The 6,362-nt window shown below is 40.7% G+C and overlaps 1 protein-coding gene across 6 annotated transcripts in view; it reads right to left on the bottom strand.

The window, feature by feature from the left end:
* Positions 1 to 6,362, bottom strand: part of TCF4 (transcription factor 4) — a 375,506-nt gene that overhangs the window by 138,556 nt on the left and 230,588 nt on the right. The gene's annotated exons all lie outside the window — the stretch shown is intronic.

Genomic DNA, 6,362 nt, shown 5'->3' with positions numbered 1-6,362 from the left:
CTCTAGCGCTTTGTTCCAAGTTCTCTATATCTATCTAGCTGTCTATCTATCTATCTATCTATCTATCTATCTATCTATCTATCTATCTATCTACATATTTTTCTTTCTATCTATCCCATCACAGAGTCACATGATCACACATATTCCTGTTACTTTGCTTATGAAAAACAAAATAGGAAGCCCCCTTGGAGCTCCAGTTGCATCCAGAACTCAATTGCATCTCCTAGATTTTATCCACTTGAGCTGCCAAGCAGACTCCTGCATGCCCATTACATTTTGTCGATTGCAGCCAAAAAACCACCCTTTCCTGCAGCGCACGAAGCCTGCTCTCATTTGGTTTCCTCAGTGGCTGGCTCCTTTCGCCAAATACTTTCAAACTGGGGCAGACCATGTGGCCATAAACCAGGAGTCGGGAGGGGAGGGGAAAAAATACATTTTTTTAAATAAAAAAAAGCAATGTTGTCATCAGCGATCGAATTGAAATGCCAAAAACAATTCCATCTCCCTCAAGTAATTTAGTGCTTTATTTCGTTATTTTGCCCTGCATCTGCTTTGACTTTTTGTTAATTTAATCACCTACGATATATCCTGTTTTGTAAATTGTTTAATAGAAAGCATATTGAACTGTAACAATGTATAGTGGTGCATTGAGCAGTGATGCTTAATTTAAAATATATTAACTCAAGGCTGCTGTACTTACCATGATGCCATCATCAACTTCTATCAATTGAAAGCGGCTCTCTGCAGCACTGTAACTACAGGATATATGTGTATCAAATTTAATATCAATTACTAAAGGATAATAGAGATTATGGGGCCTGTTATGATCCAATATTTTTCTCCTAATTTCCTTTAAAGACTGCTCGTTTTTTTGTTTTTTTTAATGTAGAAAAAAAAGAATCCTATGTTTTTCTATGCTTATTAAATAATGTTTAATTCTGACTTTTACTATCCGAGGAAACACGTGTTCGAAGCAATCTGTTTCCTCGTATGAATGCTTTCCTGTCTGTTTAACAAAAAAGGGAAAAAAGAAAAAAGAAATTGCAACACACTTTAGCCCGTGTAACCAAGAGGTGATCATAAATATCTCTAAATAGCATAAAACAGATACGAAAGACATTAACACTCTTAGAATGCCAAAGCTGCATTAGGAAAAGAAAAAAAAAAATTCTAACAGATGCTCCTGGGTCAAAAAGTGAAATGTGTGTTTCCTGAAGAAAAGAAATTCTCTTCAAATTCATAAATGAACTGTTAGTGAAGGAACGAGATGTCACTCCACAAACTATACAATCGCTTAAGAATGAAACAAGGGTTTTATTATGCTAAAGTGTGTGCTGGGAAGTGTAGGGACACAATAAAGCTTGGTTTACGTTAACCCGTGTGATGCAGAGAGTTCTAGGCTGTTTGCGGACCATCTGCCCTGATGGGGGTAAATTAGTGTGCGTTCAGCGTAAGAGGAAGAGACGTTTTCCAGCTTTTAAAGACATTATTTGCTTAATAATGGATTGTTTTTTCTTTGCAACAAGTTAGAAATGGCTGATTGGGGAACTATCACAAGGGGTTTCAGCGTAGTCATGTACGCGCCTAGACCGCAGAGCTACAAAGTCATCGTCATATATGTGATATACGGGGTGGGGGGGAAGGACTACAGATGGCTGATTACTGTGCAGGAAATAGAGATTTGAGCATCAGCCTTGTTCTATAAAATACTGCAGAGCGGTGAGAAAAATTAATTTATTACCTGCCCCATTTGTGATATGGCGATTCAAACGCTTTCCCTCCATTTTTTAACTACGGTATATACAATTTTTTTCCTGAGAACTAAGTGTCATATGCTTCAAGTGACACTAAACTCAGGAGTTAAATCTTAAAAATGCATTTACGTGCTTTAACTATTAGGAAAAATTTATTTAAATGTACTTATTTGTGTATCACTTGGCTGTAGATGCTCAAATCTTCTCTGAATTGGTGCTGACACTGTCCTTCCTTCTGGAGGGTGGCTACTTTTGTTCCAAATTGTCCCTGTGTGTGTTGTAAAGTAGTCACCGCTCCAAGCTCACTCCTGTGATGGACTACAATCTAAATACAAATGAGTAAACTAAGCATGAGATTGTAGTCCATCACAGGAGCGAGCTTGGAGCGGTGATCACTTTACAACACACACAGGGACCATGGGGAACAAAAGTAGCCCCCCTCCAGAAGGAAGGACAGTGTCAGCACCAATTCAGAGATGATTTGAGGATCTACAGCCGAGTGATACACAAATAAGATACATTTTTGTTACTAGTTAAGGTACTTGAATGTATTTTTAAGATTTAACTCCTAAATTTAGTGTCATTTTAAATACAAATTCTTCACTATGTAAAATTCAGTTGTTTATTGGACAAAAGAAATGTATGTGTTTCCTGGCCAACAATATCTGACAAAGCTCCTTATATCTACCGTAGGCAATAAAAAACCACTTAGGTCCCTTTCACACTGGCGGATAGAAGAGGATCCGTCAACAGATATTCTCCTGATCAGAACGGCACGGATCGAATGTCACCGATGTGACATCCGTGTCCGTATAGTGAAAGTGCCAGACCCCATGCACATCTATGGGGAATCTGATGTAAACGGACATGTGTTTACATCAGATTACCTCCAGCCTGGCACGATCTGGTCCGAGCCGGAGCTTACCGTGTGTAAACAGCTTGTCCATTTAAACCCGGCTGCCCATAGACTTCCATAGAGCATCCAATCACGTCCGGCTGAAAATCTGACAGGTCAACCTGTTTGGACCGCTCATGTGAAAGGGGCCTGAACCTGCAATTTTAGGCTGCTCTGTCCAAGCACCGCCCACCCCCCACCCACCCATTATTTTAATAAGGATACATTGGAACAAAATGAAGTAAATTATAAGAAATTGCTTAAAGGAGAACTATGGGGTTAATGCTTTTCCCCATAGTTCTCCTTAAGGTAACGGAGGACACAAACTAGCGTCCTCCCGTCACCCTAAGCTCAGTACACCGCGAGCTACTGCTCGCGGTATACTGAGACGCTGCAGCTGAAGCGGATCCCGACAATTATGTCTGAATCTGCCCAGCTGCGTGAGTGACAGCTGGCTCTGCCTACCTAGAGGCAGAGCCAGCTGTACCCGCCCCCTCCCCCGTCCGATTTGCCAGTCAGCGCTGGCGGATCGGGGCGGGGAGGGGGGAATCCAGCCCCTTCTCTGTCACGCCAGAGAGCTGTGACAGGATTGAACGCCGGTATGTGTTCGCTCACTTCTCGATTTACTGAGCCGACCTGTGAAAGTCTCATTGCCACAGGTCGGCTAGAACTATGAGGTGAGTGAAAAGCACTCACCTCATAGTTCTTCTTTAATGATTTAATGCTTATCTGTGAACACCACTGGCTAAGAATTGTCCCCGTTTGCCTATTTTTAGCCCTAACAGCAGCATGGATTGCCAAGCTGCATTGGAATATATCTAAATCAATGTTTATATCTAAAGTGGCTACAGTTCTAAGCAGCTAAATCTATAAAACTGTTTATTTTTGAAAGAATTGATTATTCTTATTATTTTAGGATTTGATTTATCTCTTCACAGCTACAATATGAAGTAGACAAGGCATGAAAATTCCAAAACAAGCATGAGATGAGAAGAGAGTGTTCAGTTAACAGCACTGCGTCCAGTGATCACTGTCCAAAATTTGATCAGGGACTGGTGCGACTGGTTAGAACCTGTTTTTTACTACTCAACAACTTAGAAACAAAAAATACCAAATGGGCTTCACTGGAGACTTTGGGGTTGATTTATTAAAGGCAAATAGACAGACCATGTTGCAAGGGAATTTGCACTTGGCAGGGGAAGTTTCCCCTTAGTATAGTGAATGAGGGGAAGCTCTGCTGACCACCATCACCCAATCACGATGAAGAAAAAATGCTGTTTTATTTTCTAATTTTCCTTGCACATAACTGGGTATTCTTTTCAAAGTGAAGTTTAACCTCATTCACTAAACCAAGGTAAATTTCCCCGGCAAAGTCAAATTCTCTTGTAAAATGAACACCCTATTTGCCTTTAGTACGCATTGTAACCATGTGTCAGAGTATCGAAAAGACCATCAAGGTCGTGATCTGCAGTTGACAAACAGAAAACCAAAAGTTCCAAAGCAAGTCTTAATAAAGGGTCGTTATTACAGACTGGTCGATTGTCTGCAGGGTTTCTGCCTAGCATTACATTCATTCAACTGTGGATTGGTGGATTGATTCCTCGTTGCCTTGTGCCATTGGGTTGATATTAGATTCTACCAACCTTTGGCTCCTAAAAAACTTCTCTCTTGCTGTATGAACATTTTAGAGCTTGAAGACCAGAATGCCTGCATGCTTAACACTCTCGGAGAGACTTTGGGACTGATTTGAGTGACAAACTGTAAACTTCCCAGTGGCACCCCTCCTAAAGCGACACCCGGGGCACATGCCACCCCACCCCTCTAGTTTAGGCCTTGACTAACACAACCAAACATGATAGATTTTTAAGTAACTGTACAGAAAGCTACCCACAGACATAAGATAGAGTTTGCTGGACATGTTGCATATTCCTCAGTCATACAGGATGTTATACCAATGGTCATCACATAAACGCTAGCAACTTCCACTACCAATAAACTTGCATGGATGAAAAAGAGAAGAGCAGTGGCAGGCAAGGCTGAAATACCACTAAAATTGAATGCATGAAAGGACAAGTGAGAGGGCCAGGTAAGGCTGAAATGACCTCTCTTGATAGAGGAAAACAGCATGTGTATTGTGTGTAGTTGGTCACTATTTTAGGATGGCAAAACATATATGAGAAGGTTGCTAAACAATACAGGGGGAGCATTCCATCTCACCAGATTTGACTTTTCTAGTGATGCTTTTTTTGTTAGAGGAATGATCATCTGAAAATGGCAAATATTTAAAGACTGCTATGTCTACCGCTATCCTTGGAAAGAATGCTTAGATCACATTAACATGAGTCATTTTAATAAATGTACTTCTCTGCAATGGGTGGCCATAAATGTCTCAAATCTCTACTCGATGGAATGGCCCAGTGGGACACTCAGAGGATGTTTGAGCCATTTAAGACTATCCTAGGGGGCTACAGGGAGCACTTACAGCTGGTGTAGTTGCTAATTCTTGCAGGAAATATATTCTTCAACTCATTGACAAGAAAGAATTGAATGCTCAGGCAACACTTCTATCCGCAGGCTACGACGCACAGTAGCAGGCCCAATCCTATTTGTTTTTTAGACACAACTATTGTACACATTACAGTTCTTTCTTACAAAAGGATTTTACCCTTTGCTTAGTTTTTTTTACCATAAGTCCTTTCTTTTTTTTTCTTTTTAAATCTTTATTGCTGCAAAATCTGCACCTCAGTGAACATAAAATAATGTTATAAAATTGAAATGGTGTTTTTTGATCTACACATCCTTTTTCAAGGATTTTTGCGGGTTTGCCGCTGCCCTGGTAACATGAACACTGGGGAAACAAATGCTGCATTATGTACTGCACATTCACATCAGTCCCTGCCCTCAAGGAGCTCACAATCTACGGTCCCCTATCTCACATGCATACATACAAGGTCCAATGTAGACAGGGGCCAATTAACCTACCAGCATGTCTTTGGAGAGTGGGAGGAAACCAAAAACATTGCAGCTAGTGTCTTGACAAGGATTTGAACCAGGGACTCCTAGCACTGCAAGGCAGAAGTACTAACCACTAAGCCACTAGGACATCCACAATAGGTGAAATGGCAAAAATCTGCCAAAAAGTACCCATAACAATCTATAGAAAGGCTTAGATGAAGTAGGGGCTTTAATGGGCTGACTAACAAACATAGTCAGGTTACAAGAATTCTTAGCTGCCCATAATGAAACACGGTAAAGGGAAATTATATTTTTCTGTAAAAAGTTAAATTCTCCAGGGACCCCTTACATGGCAAATGCTAATGCAAAAGCTCTATGACACCTGCCAGGGACTTTTAGGGGCTGATATACAGGCAGAGTTGGCCAGTCAGCACCTCTATCTAAACATGTTCCCGAAGAAGTCACTCCTACAAGATCTTACGGCGCAGACCATGCAACCACTGCCTTGTGTCTTGCATTGATAATGTGACCAAGCACAGGCCGGAAGGAGTCTTTTTTTTTACAATAAAGGTAAACTTTTGGGCTTTTTCATAAAGATTCCATCACAACATAGAGTCTGATGGTTTGGACAAATGTGGTGCAAGTTTTGACTTTAGGTTCATCTTAAAACTGGTCAACAGTGTCACAGTAATGCCCTGACCTACTGGTTTCTGCTCTACACACAACATTTTAAATTGTGCATAATACTATAATTTAAG

The sequence above is a fragment of the Nanorana parkeri genome, unplaced genomic scaffold, assembly GCF_000935625.1.
Source record: "Nanorana parkeri isolate BGI_ZX_2015 unplaced genomic scaffold, ASM93562v1 scaffold61, whole genome shotgun sequence".
NCBI lineage: Eukaryota > Metazoa > Chordata > Amphibia > Anura > Dicroglossidae > Nanorana > Nanorana parkeri.
This window is presented reverse-complemented; position numbering and strand designations above follow the sequence as displayed.